General features: G+C 34.1%; 1 long non-coding RNA gene across 1 annotated transcript in view; it reads right to left on the reverse strand.

Moving 5' to 3' along the window:
- Positions 1–2,285: 2,285 nt before the first annotated feature.
- The window catches only part of LOC118009166, a 47,363-nt gene continuing 34,383 nt past the window's right edge, over positions 2,286–15,265 (reverse strand). Inside the window, exons 2-3 of the long non-coding RNA XR_004678826.1 lie at positions 8,280–8,446; positions 2,286–2,495 (exon numbers count right to left, since the gene is read on the reverse strand). This is a non-coding gene — a long non-coding RNA (uncharacterized LOC118009166). The remainder of the gene's footprint in view (positions 2,496–8,279; positions 8,447–15,265) is intronic.

The following is a 15,265-nucleotide window of genomic DNA, read 5'->3' on the forward strand; positions in this document are numbered from 1 at the left end:
CTTAGGAAAACCTATAATTCTTATTCTCTAACTTCGTAACGCCCAGATTAAAATCAGATAGGAAGGATCACAATATGGGAATGTTTTAAGGAACTCCTTAATGGTTATATGACTAACACTGAACCACTCTTCTTATTTAATAAGTTACATTTATCCAGATAATCCCAAGAAGAAACTAGAATTTTAATTAATATATAAAGTTACTTGGAAGTTACTGGACATAAGGTTACTAGATTCTATTTTTGACATGAACCTACTTGGGAATATTTTACTTTGGCTCCTAAATAAAGCACAGTTAAGGACAATCGTGATAATAAAAATTATGCCAGATTTCCCTAGGAAGTGTTGCATGAATTCACATAGGATCAGAAGCTCAAGTATCAAAACAAAATAAGGATAGTAGGCCTAGTCCCTCCAAAAGGATCTTATTTAAAAAAACCCTTTATTAAATAATAAAGGTAAGCGTCAACATTATATTTAAGTAATTAATTTTCTCTTATCACATAACCTCACTGAATAATCAGTAAAATATAGGATGAGAATAGCCAAATCATTTTTGAAGAATTATTCAAATACACTTGAAGTAACATACTGTAGAACATATATATAAAGAGGGATCATAAGCTTCTAATTTGCCCATGTAATTAAAATCATTTAAATATTTTATCATCGTTGGAATAAATATCATTAATGACAGAAGCCAAAAAATGAAGTACTTTGTGATGTATTTTTTGTTGATTTTTAAACCAACCTTCCTTAGTCTAATATCTTGGAATGTTTATTGACTTTTATTTAAAAAATCAGCAAATATTTATGGAGTAACATCAGGTACCATGATAGGCTCAGGGGAATCAGTAATGACTAAAACAGACAGTCTCCTCCTCACTTGTAGACTTTACATCCTATAGAAAAAGAAAGATAGTGAACAAATACATATGGTATTTCTGAGTGTTGTAGAGAAAAATGATGATTAAGAGAAAGGATTTTCATATTAAAAATATACTCTCTTTGTTCTATGATTATATGTCCAATTTTTATAGCAAGCGTCCATTTTTAGATCATTGAACACCTTCCAAGTTACTTGAAGGCAATGGAGTTGAGAGAAAGAAAACTAATGACTACCAGGGCTCCATGAGCATGCTGGAAAACACAATGAGGTTAAAAGACATACATGGTCAGAGATGCCTTGCAGCAGAAGTGGGAGGCCAGATGGACTGTGAATAAAAATAGAATATAAATAAGAGTATATCATGAATGTACACCTGAGTCAACATGCTTAGTGTGTGCAAGGTACAAGCCTGAGTGGAAGAGGGCATATCTTGAGATAATTAGGTAGGCTAGAGAAGATTTTACTGACTTACAGAAACTTTGGATTATATAATACTAAATTCAAAAATTTTGATCTATTAATTGTTGATTTATACTGTTATAAATTGAAGATTGTGTTATCTCCCCTTAAAAAGCTAAAGCTGGAGCTACAATTGGAGATTTCTAGACAAATCTTTTTTTTTTTTTTTTTTTAATATTAAAGAGGGGGCAGGAGAGGGGAGAGAGTCAGAGGGAAAAGCAGGCGCCCCGCTGAGCAGGGAGCCCGATGCGGGACTCGATCCCCGGACTCCAGGATCATGACCTGAGCCGAAGGCAGTTGCTTAAACAACTGAGCCACCCAGGCACCCCGATTTCTAGACAAATCTTAATGTGTCCTGGATCATGACATTAATTTTATTTAACTGGGAGAGACAGGATGCTCTGTAAAACAAATATGGGAGAATGACCTAGTTTATATTTTGGATTTTTTCACTGCAATAATTCAGCATAAATTATTGGGCTTCTTTCTGCTTTACTATACGTGGCTTAATAGGAATTTATATCAAAGCTCAGGTGCTATACTATCCTAAAGAAACAACCTGTGAAGCTCAATATAAATGAAAATGCTTTTATTACTTTAAAAAAAGCCTTAGAAAATTTTGCTTAACTCATCTCTCCAGGACATAGTCAAATGCTTTATCTAGTTTATTCTAAATTCTTTCCTACATTAATTGATGTTCTGGTATAGGCTGTTATGCGTCTATATGAAGAGATGTCATTTGAGAAATAATGTGACTTCTTTGAATGAAGATTGGAGCACTGGGTATTATACGAAAACAATGAATCATGGATCACTACATCAAAAACTAATAATGTATGGTGACCAACATATCATAATAAAATAAAATTAAATAAAAGAAATAAAACACCTCATCTTCTAAAAGAAAAAGAAAATTTAAACACTAAATATAGAAAAACAGTGAAGCTGATTACACCATAGAGTTGAACTTACATGCCCTTCAAAGAGAGAAGAATTGACCCCATTGTTCAGCAGCTTATAAACAGTCCCAATGAACAAAAATTGCATTGTGTTGAGTCTTCATTTGTAAATGACAAATTTTCAGATTTTAAGTTTTGGCCCTGATGTATACTCCAGTTGAAGTCATTTTAATCAAATAATTGTGGTTCTGGAAAACAGAACACAATTTGTAAAGTGAGAGGGAACACTATGAAATTTCCCACATTTAAAGCCTCTATTAAATCCATGTCTAGACTAAACAAGAGAACTTGTTACTAAGGTAATGAGCGACATAGTACTGCTTCCTACACTTGTAACACTTATTTATTATTTAATAAAGCTGAAGTCATTATTTAAAGCTCACTGGCATAATTGATAGATTCTAAAACTTTCTTTCTTTTGAAATATATCAGTATAGATATGGGTGGTATACTGATTTAATAAATTACTATGATCAACCAAAAATCCTGTATCACAACTTATTTATTTACATCATAAATGGAAGCACTTGAGCATTTCCTTATGAATAGCAATTTATTCACTTACATCTCAAAAAAATCAACAAGTGCCACACTATACAGGGAATGACAGTGGAAAAATATGCCATCAAAGGAGAACTAATTATAATGGGGGAAACTTCAAATTGCCCACATCTCTGTAATCATTGGTGCTAAGAAATAACCAACACTCCTAGAAATATAATCAGCAGTGATAGAAATACAGAAATGTAAGAGAAAAAGAAAGAAAGAAATATAATCATCAATGACAAAAATATAAAAACATTGTCACCAGTAGTTCAGAACAATCATGTAACTCTTTAATAGAATGTTGATACAGTTTATATGTATTTTAAGTCCATAAAGGGATTCGGAAAGCTGGCTATCTAATTCACATATAGCTGTTAATCCAGAATAGTCATGATTATTATAAAAATCCCATGATTCTAAGTACTGGGATTGGAAGTGAGGTTTGTAAATCCTCATAAAAGTTGAATATTATCTTAGGCAAATCCTTTCACTTGATAAATCTTTCTCTCTCTTTTTTAGTATGGAGAAAGACCACAGCCATTGCATTTCTGTGTGACACCTGAGTATCTGTGTCTCACAACTCTCTTAGGCCCTGCAAGTGGCTCTTTTCTGAGTTCTGGCCAGTTTTTGAAGTAACAGCTGGAAATTATCTAATTTAATCCATTCAGCTGCTCTCAACTTCTACAATAAACATCGTTAGTTCTTCATTACAACCATGTGTAGAAATATCTGAACTAAAGAAGATAATTATCCTACTTGTCCCAAGAAGGTATCAGTTAATCCTGATTATATAAGCATAATAGTTTGTTCAATTTACATTTCCTTCTGCCTACAGATCACGAGGGTGTCTGTCTAGTGATGAACTAACACTTATGTGAGCATTTTATAGAATTCTATAATCCCATAAAGATTCTAGGCTGACCGTATAATTTATCGATCCAACTATATCTCTTTTGATAATGAGAATGAACTTTATTAATAATTACATGAAGACATTAGGCACATCCTATAGATAAAACCCCCACATTTCAAATTCCTAGTTATCAAAAAGTACAAGATTTATGGAAAGGAATTAAGAACTTAAGAAACGGAATATCTTAACTCCTCATGTCCTTATCAGCACAGAGGTGAGAAAAACCGTATCCTCAAAGTTTGATGGGCCTAATGTTTTTGGGTGTGTGAGCTTTCAAGTGCCTGAGAATTTGGAAGAAATCATCAAAAGCTCCTTTCAACTCTATTCTTCATGGTTGAGGGGCCTTTTAAATCTAGAGTAAGACTTTCCTCTTGGAACTAAACAAATTTTCTTTCCCGGGAATAACAAGACAAATGTTCCTGTTTCCTCTAAGGAGGAGGTAAAGAACTGGTAAGGAGAGGATATCAGACTCCATTTTTATGTACCTGAGAGCTCAGCATTAATAAAATAAGCATAAAGGCATCATTGTAATAGCATTTTTTGTGGGGGGAAAGAAAAGCATAGAACAGGGTGGGAGGTATACCAATAATTTGATGATCAGCGACAATGACCAAACAATCCTGTGTTGCTTTTGCTTTCTCTTACTCTCCCTTTCATCCCAACTGCTATTTAAAATATTCTACACTTTCCTCAAAACCTACCCACTCCTGTCCCCCATTATTATTTCTCAGAGAAAATAAAAGAAAGAAAAATCCCTCAGACTTCTACTCATTTGAGAAAATTCATTTGGGATGGCATTATATTTGGGATAGCATTATATGAAGACTAGTAAAATACAATCAATATCATCCTCATTATTAGAATCTGAGTGCTGCTATGGATCTCTGCATTTATCTCATGATTGTGAACTTTCTTCTTTTGTAATTTTTAAAAATTTTTTCTCATTGATATCATGAGCAGAAAATTTTTAAAAATATGAATTCTCAACAGTTTAATAAAAGTAAGAAAAGTTTTTAAAACTTACAAACACGGTGTCTCCACATATCATTTGTATCTTCGTGAAAGATAATGCAATACTTCGATAGAACAATAACAAAATTTACAGATGATATACAGTACTGATTTATTTTACTATTGCATGACCCTTCTGGATGATTCCATTCTGTGTCTATTTCCTTATTATTCTGGTCATTTATTTAGCATGGGATAATAATTGATGAGTGATGCTGAAATAATTTCTAGAATAAAAAATTGCAAAATATTTCAAAATTCTTTGTTTAAAAATTCTTACTTGTTTTTGGAAAACTTCCAATAAATTAAAAAAGTTGGAAAAGATCAATCTTTATAAGTTGTTAGAATTGTTCAATAAAAAAAACTTCAACATTACATTGGGTCCAGTGAACCTCGATGATACAACAAGAATTAAAGATGAAAGTCTGAGGTTACCCTGCTTGCAAAAGAAACATACCAACTGAAAATATAACTGAATATTAAAGACATAGTAATAATACTTATAGTAGAGGAATGAAGCCATAAACAACTCTATACTTATAGCTGTTATATGAAATATAACTGGAGCTTCTTCTTGCATTTCCCAGATTACTGTATCACATACCTTATTTTTATTTTTACCTTTCTACTTCACTTCTCTACTATATATGTACATTATACAGTGGTTGTTGCATTTTCTATTTCATTCACATAATGGGAAATACCAGTGTAGCAATTCTATAGAACTAAAAAGAATACACATCAACTTAAACTCTAGTCTTGAGGCTTATTCAGTAACTGGATGTGATTTTAGGTTGTCTTCATTGGAAACAAGATTAAATACTCTTAATTGTTTGTGAGAGGGAAAGAAGAAGCAGAGGTTAATACTGGGAATAAGTTTCTCATGAAGAAATGTCCTGATGTGAGAGAAGCCACAACCTTGATTAACCATAGATTCGACTGTTAAGCCCAACAAGGTTAAGAAAACAAACAGCAAGAGAATGGCAGTGAAGAAGAACACTTCTACCCAACTTCTGAATGTTATATTCCACAAGACAAGATGGAAGGATGAGGGGGATTGAAAGGGAATAAATATTCCAGTTAGAACACATCTGAAAGGCCTACAGAGCTTAGAACATTCAAGGACTTTAAAGAATATTTTTAAATGACTGGAGTCAAGTCTGAGGAGAGGTGACAACACGTTGAGACTGAGGAAGTTTAAGGATGGGCTTTATGAGCCATAACAAGGAACTTAAACTTGGAAGATAATAGAAATAATATACTTGAAAGATGTTTAGAAAATCAAAGTTAGGGGGCGCCTGGGTGGCTCAGTCGTTAAGCGTCTGCCTTCGGCTCAGGTCATGATCCCAGGGTCCTGGGATCGAGCCCCACATCGGGCTCCCTGCTCGGCAGGAAGCCTGCTTCTTCTTCTCCCACTCCCCCTGCCTGTGTTCCCTCTCTCGCTGTGTCTCTCTCTGTCAAATAAATAAATAAAATCTTAAAAAAAAAAAAAAAAGAAAATCAAAGTTAGTTTACTTGGTGACTGACCAAATACGAGAAATTTATTGAAAAAAAGGAAATTAACAAGAATAATTTCTAGGTTTCTGGGTTGGCTGATTGGATGGAGAGCAGTACCATCAACTGTGAAAGAAAACTAAAGAAAGATTTGGGGACAAAGAGGATAAGTTCTCTTTTAGACATATTCAAATGTGCTTCCATTCGAAAACATTCAACTAAAGATGCTAATAGTTGGATATACATATTTAGAAATCAGGAGAGAAATATAAACTCCATGTATTCATTTGGGAATACATTAATTAGTACATAATACATTAATACTATTAGTACTATTAGTACTAACACTATTAGTACTATAATACATTAATAGTAATTAATAATAAGTAATTACTATAATCAGTATAATTATTACTATAATTAGTTTGAGTGTTGTTCACACTCAAAAACCTATGCCCCAAAGTCACAAAATTCTAACTCATGTATGCGAATAATTGCCTTAGTAATTAATATCGTGGGGGCTATGTAACATCACACAGGATTTATACGTGACTGGAGAAGAGAAGAAGGGAAAAACTAAAACAAAAATGAAAATCCCTGAAGTCATAAGAACGTAGAGGAGAGTAAGAACAAAATCTGGAAAAGAATGGTAAGAAAAAATCAAGATAGTATGGCTTTGGAGAAGGCAAGGGAAGAGTGTTTATTGGAAGAAGAAGTGATTAGTTATGTTTTTAAAAAGTGAGGAAGGAAAGCAAAATAAAGGGCAGAATAGTGTTCACTGGATTTGATGAGAAGGAGCTCACTGGGGAAATTAGTAAGGGCAATTTTAATGGTGCGGTGGTGTTGGAACGTATCATAGCTGGATCTGAGGAAGGGCAGGTAGTAGTAAATGCAGGCAATTTTCAAGAAGTTGGACCATGCTGAAAGCCAAATGACAGTGTAATAGCCTGGAGTAGGGCTATTTTTGTGGGATTTCAAGTTTATACAGTAGGTCATGTGGACATATTAGGCAGTAGGCTTTAGAAGAGGCTGTGCATGTGAAAGACCCCAAACTTAACACCTTTACAGTAACTCAGCCTGTGGTAATAGATGAGGCCAAGGATAGAGGAGGGATTTATTAGGTTCCAGAGATTAAATCTACTTACCAGAATCAGCAGAAAGGAAGAATTTCTTCATCTGGATTGCCTAGAAAGCTCATCATGAGGCTAAGGCTTATATGCTATTATTTTAGAGACTTAAGGACTAAAGTCTCAGGGAAGGAAAGGGAGAAAAAAGGGAAGTCTATCAGTCAAACCAATGAAGTCTCTATGACTGGACTGACCACTGCTTGCCATCAAGTATGACTGCTCACTCATTCTCAAAGGTCCAACCTAGTACATCTCAGGGAGTCCTAAGACAACAAGGGCAGTGATCCCATTGGTGAACCGCTCATTCCACAGAATGAACTCCAGGCTGTACATGAAAGATGCCCCTGGTGTCTTAAGCCTCATCATTAATAAGAAGTGCTGGGGCATGACATAAGAAATGCACTTTCTATACAACTATAATTAGCTTGAGTGTTGTTCACACTCAAAAACCTATGCCCCAAAGTCACAAAATTCTAACTCATGTATGCGAATAATTGCCTTAGTAATTAATATCGTGGGGGCTATGTAAAACTTTTTAAAAACATAACTAATCACTTCTTCTTCCAAGAAACTCAGGAATAGCTGCCCTCATGGAAGTGGATCGAGTTCAAACAGTTGATTAGCTCAATGTGCACTTGGTGTGGAAAAAATGGGAAAAAGTCCTGGAGACAAGTCAGATTTAGAGGATCTGATGTGATGCATTAAAGGAGTCTGATACACAGTGGTTAAAATTATAGAAGTGATTAAGCATAATCAATAGAACATTTAAGGTAAGTAATCCAGGACAGAAATGAAAGAATATAGTCTAGATTCTGTTGTTCACACTCAAAAACCTACGCCACAAAGTCACAAAATTCTAACTTGTGTATGCGAATAATTACCTTCATCTAGCCCAGGAGACATCTGGGCCTGCATTAGCATCCATGTGCATGAGATCATATTAGGGGTTGAGAAGAAGAGAACAGTCACCAGCACAGGTATCTTCTTCATATAATATCCTAATGTTTGGCAGAGTGCCTGGAATACAGTTGGTCTCCAATAAGTGATTCTGAAAGAATAAAGGCAAACAGCAGAAAAAATGTATAATTCACTTTTATATTTACTTAAAACTGGAATAATAAAATCTTCCATCTCCTTTTCCCACAACACAAGTTTATCCTATAGGCTGAATCTATTGTTGATTGATATAATCATTCATAGGCAGTGATAGAGAAATATGTCTATTTACTACAACATCTGTCTATATTTGTAAAAATTTTAAATTTCTTTCATTCTTTCAAATGTGTGCTTTAGAAAAATGCTCTTGTTTTGTGGGAGAACATCTTCCAAAACCATAAAAATACTTTCCACTCAGAAAAGCAAAGCTGTTTATGGCATTTTCCATTTGAAAATAAAATAAACCATTGGCTAATAGTATGACAATTGGTATTGTTTTGTCACTGAATATCTATCTAATTCATGATTCAACAGATCAGACATACAGTTTTAGGTCATATTTTAAGATTCTTGAATATATCATCCATTAATCTTTAATTCTCCATATTATGTAGTTATGCTTTATTCTTTGCCTTTCTCCCTTTAATAATCTGTAAAGCCAAATGGACTCTATCTTATCAGTCTTCTCAAGGAAACAAATGTGACTTAGGTGATATATCCCTTTTTATTGCTTTTTTTTTTTCTATTACATGTACTTATTCTCTTAAGTTTATCACACCTACATATATTTACCTAGATTTCTCTTCTTTCCATTTCCTTTGAGTTTCTAGATCATCAGTAAAACAAACAAGCAAACAAACTACACCAAACCTCATGTTTAACACAAATACAAGTGTATTTCTTGCATACATCACAGCTTGATATGTATAACCAGCATTCTTCTCTATGGAACAATTGAGGCACCTGGTTCTTTTCTTCTGTCATATTCTAGGTCTTCTAGCACTCTTTAATGGCTGTCACATTTAGATAGCAGATAAGGAAGAAGAAAAAAAACTAGAAAGAGTTGGAAGCAAGCATACTTACTCACAACTACATTGTCTTGGACACAAGACATATCACATTCCAATGGCAAGAGCTAGTTATATGCCCCATTTAGATGAAATACGTGGGGAAATGTGATCTAGCTGTGTGTCCAGGAAAAGGCAAGGACATCAATGGTGGGTGAATCCCAGCAATATTTGTCAGTCTGGTTTTGTGGTCATCAGATAGCCCATTGCTCTCTTCACATATAGAACATACGAATTCTATCCTCAAGGGAAAAAAAAATCCGCAGTCTCATCACTGAATCCAACTCAATATCTGTACTCTCTGGAAGATGGGTAGTCTTCCTCATCAGATTCATAGCATTCATGTTCTCAAGACCTATGAAGAAAAATTATCTAACTCTTTAATGGTATAGTAGGATCACGATAACTGTAATAGACATTTCTGCTTGGTAGAGGAAAGATTAGAGACACACCATTTAGCATGTTTGGAATCCTGATGGGCAGGTGGTATAAGAATTCACTGTCATGGACATGAAAGAAGTTCCTTGATTAAACTGTGGTTCTTTCTGGAAAATATTCTTGAGAAAATTTTGGTCATCTATATGGCCCCTTGTTCTACTATCTGGGAAAGTTTTCTTTAGGCATTATTCTCAGTGGCAATATCTGAAGTGGGTTTTGTTGAATGTGATGTCATTGGGACTGTACAGTCCTCACAGTTTCTTATGCAAGTTTGGAGGCCCACCATATGAGTTTAGGCTTGCACCATAAAGGCTTTTCTCCCAAATACATAGCTTTTTTGCCAACACAATTTTCTCAAATTCTTAATAGACTTCTGACCTATTCAATTACAATCATTTCTCTGGGAATCCCCCCCCCGCATTTCTAAACTTTAAGCAGTAAGAACTATGTACAGAGGTATATACATTGGGCTGCTATAAAGACCACATAAGCCATTTCCCCACTTCAGAGACATTGTGCCTCCAAATGATGGCATGACAGATGAATGCAAATTCAGGAGATGGAGAAAGGCAAACAAAGCCCTGATGAATTGTTTTATCCACTGGACCAAGCCTTGCCTGAAGCCATAATAAACCATGAGACATTATTGTTATATAAGTCCTTGATTGCTTGCTATTTCAAGTGGATTTCTTGCATTTGTAAAACAAAAACAAGAAAACAAAAAAAGATCCCAACTAATGCAAGATAAAAGTTGTATTTCATCTGTATAGCTTCCATTTTGTAGAGAAATTTAGGAATAATTATTATTTGAGTAGGGTGGCTTTGATAGAAAATAACAAAAACAGAATGTATTGGTTGATGATGCATTCAATTTCCTTCCTTTTTCTACTTTCTAGTTTAGACTGATTATAAGAATTAGTAGTTTATGTGGAGTAAGAATTGGCCAAAGGGAAATGAGACACAGAGAAATGTTCCACAGCAGAAGGAGAGCAGTGGAAACTGTCAAAAATTATGAACAAATATTAATGACAGTATAATTTATCATTAAAGAAACTAATAAACTAAATCAAGCAAGTGAATATTTTTCCCATAAGGGGATCTATTTGCATTTATACTTACTGAATGTTTGCTTGATATGTTTTGGAAAAATACTGTAAAATAAGATTTAGAGTAAGAAGAACAAAATTTTATAATCATTTTGCATGCCAAATATCAAACACCAGAAATAGTTCTCTTTACAAGTGAGCCTACAGATGGTGACTACACTTATGGTGGTGAGCACTGAGTAAAATATAGAATTGTTCAATCACTGTGTTGCATACCTAAAACTAATGTAACATTCTATGTCAACTATATTTCAATGAAGAAAAGATGTAATAAGCATGCTACACAAATGTGTTTTACCTTTCACAGGATTTACTCACATTTAAAAAATTTCACATAACATAAAAATTAATGGAATTTCAATAGCTAAGTTTTGTGTGTCTACCTGAACATTTAGAAGATAATTGCCAATTATCATTAATTATATCACTAAACTTTTATGATAAAAAAATTGAAGTAATTTACTCTGAAAGGTACTTTCCTCAAAAAAGATACAAAATTTGAGATAGTTGAAAATTATAAGAACATGTATCAAACAACAAAATTATTGAAGAAATAATCAAGTTATCACATTCTTTTCTGTCAAAACAAAGACAAAACAACCTGAAATCTTTTATTAACTTTGAAAAAATACTGTATAGCCTATTTATTTATTTATTCATACATTTTTTAAAATCAAAGGAAGATTAGCATACAGTGTTATATTAGCTTCAGGTGTACAATATAGTGATTCAACAAGTCTATACATTACTCAGTGCTCATAATGATAAGTGAACTCTTTAATCCCCTTCACTTATTTCACTCAACCCCTACTCACCTTCCCTTTGGCAACTACTAGTTTGTTCTCTATATTTAAGAGTCTTGTTTTTTGGGGGCGCCTGGGTGGCTCAGTTGGTTAAGCAACTGCCTTCGGCTCAGGTCATGATCCTGGAGTCCCAGGATGGAGTCCCGCATCGGGCTCCCTGCTCGGCAGGGAGTCTGCTTCTCCCTCTGACCCTCCCCCCTCTCATGTGCTCTCTCTCATTCTCTCGCTCTCAAATAAATAAATAAAATCTTTAAAAAAAAAAAAAGCTGTAATTCTGATTTGATTTGTCAGATTTAAAAAAAAAAAGTCTTGTTTTTTTGTCTCTTTTTGTTTGTTTTGTTTCTTAAAATCCACATTGAGTGAAATCATATGGTATTTGCCTTTCTCTGTCTGACTTATTTTACTTAGCATTATACCCTCTAAGTTCATCCATGTTGGTGCAAATTGTAAGATCTCATTCTTTTTTGATCCAGTAATTTCACTACTGGGTATTTACCCAAAGAAAATGAAAACACTAATTCAAATAGATATACACACCCCTATGTTTATTGCAGCATTATTTACAATAGCCATGATATGGAAGCAACCCAAGTGTCCATTGATAGATGAAAGGATAAAGAAAAATAGTATAAATATATAGTGTGTATATATATATATGGAATATTATATATGGAATATGGAATATTACTCAGTCATAAAAAAGAATGAGATCTTGCCATTTGTAACATATACAGCCCATTTAAATCAACTGTAAAATTGACTGTGGTGATCTGCAAAGCTGGATTGCAGTCTGTAAACAGAAAGCAAAAGTTTTAGCTTAGAAATCATGGACTTAATGGAAAATAAGAATAATATCAAATATGACTTTTTGCAAGAGAAATTCACTTGTCTATACTCTAAAATGTGTAGGTATTTGAGCCCTTCCCATCTTCAATTTACAAGTGCCAAAGGAGATTCTTATTATGTAGCTGTGATAGCTAAGGATAATATCAAACAAGCAAAAAGGAGTGTGAGAATGTTTCAAGTTAGGCTAACATTTGGGAATACCACCAGCTGCTCTCTTTTACAATGAAGGAAAAAAATAGCTCAAAGGCAAAACTGTAAATAAAGTAATTTCAATCTTATTTTACAGGTTGGAAAATATTCACAATGAAGTCCTTTAATGAGTTTGCCCTTTTTCAAGCTGCCTCACAGTATAACTAAAATTAGGTAACACCCTAAGGGGAAATTTGAATAATACTGTTATTTATGTCCTATTAAAAGGTATTACCATATTTTACCATAGAGGCTTTGCAGTATTTTAACATAATGCCCACAAACTCAATTTTATGAATTAGTGAATAGAAGAACAGGCATTAAGCAAAACAAGAAAGATTTGAATTTTTATTCATTTTAACTGTTATGAATTTTAATTAATGCTTTGTTGACTGAATATTTATACATATTTATATTCATTTGTAATTATATATATCACACATATATGTATATGTATGTCTATACCTATATGTATACGTTTATTTATAGATAGATGGGTGGAGAGAGAGAAAGACCTAACATATGACCACAAATACAAGTGATGCTGTTCAATAGTTAGGGATAATTCATTTGTTAGTTAAAATTCCAAACCACGATATAAGTCTAGCTAATGGCAGAAATTCATAATAAACCAACATTTCTTCTAGGTTCTTTCTATAAATTACAATGTCTTTAAGAAATGTGAATTAATGTGTAGGTGTTTATTTAACAAACTATAAAAGTTGTATTTTATTTCTTTGTTTTCTGAGAAAATTTCTCAGGAAAATTAACTTACCGAGGGCTAAAAATATTTTCTCTCAATTTATAAATCATGATGAGTATTTGACCTATTATTATGACTTTGTGGGTGGATCATTAGACATAAGTGAAAGAAAAAAACAATTTAAAAGGAGCCAAGAAAGTAGATGCTAAGTTTCATTCAGTACTAACTCCACTTTACCATTACTTTTCAAAAGCAATCTAAATGTCAAATTTCTGACGCCAAAATTGGTAGCAAGTAAATCACATAGCACTAAACTGCAAAGTGGCATGCAAAATTTAGAACAGTAGGTTGTATATAATTAGGAAAGAGTTTGTGCTTCTAAATATAAAAGTCCTACATTCAACATGAGGAAATAAAACTCTTAGGAAGAAGGCAGTCTGGTTGCACTCTTTAAAGACTCTTAATACAAACATAAGGGCAACAGATAAAACATGAATGCTCACTTAGGAGAAGCAGGCTTTTCACAGGCAAATGTGTAAGACCATTAGTGGAACTAATCAGAGAATGCTGTTATGTTTTGCCTTTCTTTATCCTTAAATATTTTGCCTATATTCCTTCCAATGGAATCGTAAAGGTTTAAGGCAGAGTCATGTCAAACATAAAAGACTTGCATTTTTAAATCCCTTGAATATTCCATTCATTTGCTAAACAAATAATTCTGAATATTAATAGTCAGGTAGTATTTTAAGTTCTTGGGATACAGAAGTGGAGAAGGAAAAGTCCCTGCCTTCATAGCACTTAATAGTGAAGGAGGCAGATGGCAAACAAATATAAATATAGATATATAATAAAATGTCAATACTCTCATGAAAAATAAAGCAGAGACATCAGATAAAAAGTGATGAGGGTGGGGGATAATTTACAAAGGACAGTCATTCTACCTCTTTCAGAAGTGGTCTCATTTCGGGGCGCCTGGGTGGCTCAGTTGGTTAAGCGACTGCCTTCGGCTCAGGTCATGATCCTGGAGTCCCGGAATCGAGTCCCACATCAGGCTCCCTGCTCGGCAGGGAGTCTGCTTCTCCCTCTGACCCTCCCCCATCTCATGCTCTCTGTCTCTCATTCTCTCTCTCTCAAATAAATAAATAAAATCTTTAAAAAAAAAAAAGTGGTCTCATTTGAGCAGAGACTTGAATTAAATAAGGGAACGAGCCATGCAAAGATATAACGGAGAAAAATGTTATGCAGATAGACCTGCAAGTTCAAAGGCCCTGACGAGGAAATGAACTGGGTTATGTTGACCCCATATCCCTACCCAGGAGGTAGGTAGGAGGCAGATGAGGTGACACCTGTTAGAAGACTATTCCCAATTCTTTGCAAGAGATGAAGCATTAAGGCTGTAGCAGCCGCAATGGTATTAGATTGAGGCTATAATTTGAATGTTGAGGCACCAGCAAAGGTTGAGCAGGTTGCTGTGGGTTAACAGGAAAAGAGAAAAATCAAGGATTCTGTCAGTATGTTGGCTTGAGCTACAGGTAAATGATGGCGCTCTTACTGGTATTGGGAAAATTGGGTGGGGGCAGTAAAATCAAGAGTTAGTTATTGGATGTATGCAACCAAGATGCCTACCAGGATATTCATTATCAATATCACAGTGACATTAAGAAAGAGATAGGCTATAGGAGTCCAAACTTGAGGAATAGTATGTGGTAAAGAGAGGTGGCAGAAGCATGGGCTATTCATTTGGAAGTCATCACCATATAGAGTTTATTTAAAGCCAGG

This window comes from Mirounga leonina, unplaced genomic scaffold (assembly GCF_011800145.1).
Source record: "Mirounga leonina isolate KUSES-001 unplaced genomic scaffold, KU_Mleo_1.0 Mir_127, whole genome shotgun sequence".
Lineage (NCBI taxonomy): Eukaryota > Metazoa > Chordata > Mammalia > Carnivora > Phocidae > Mirounga > Mirounga leonina.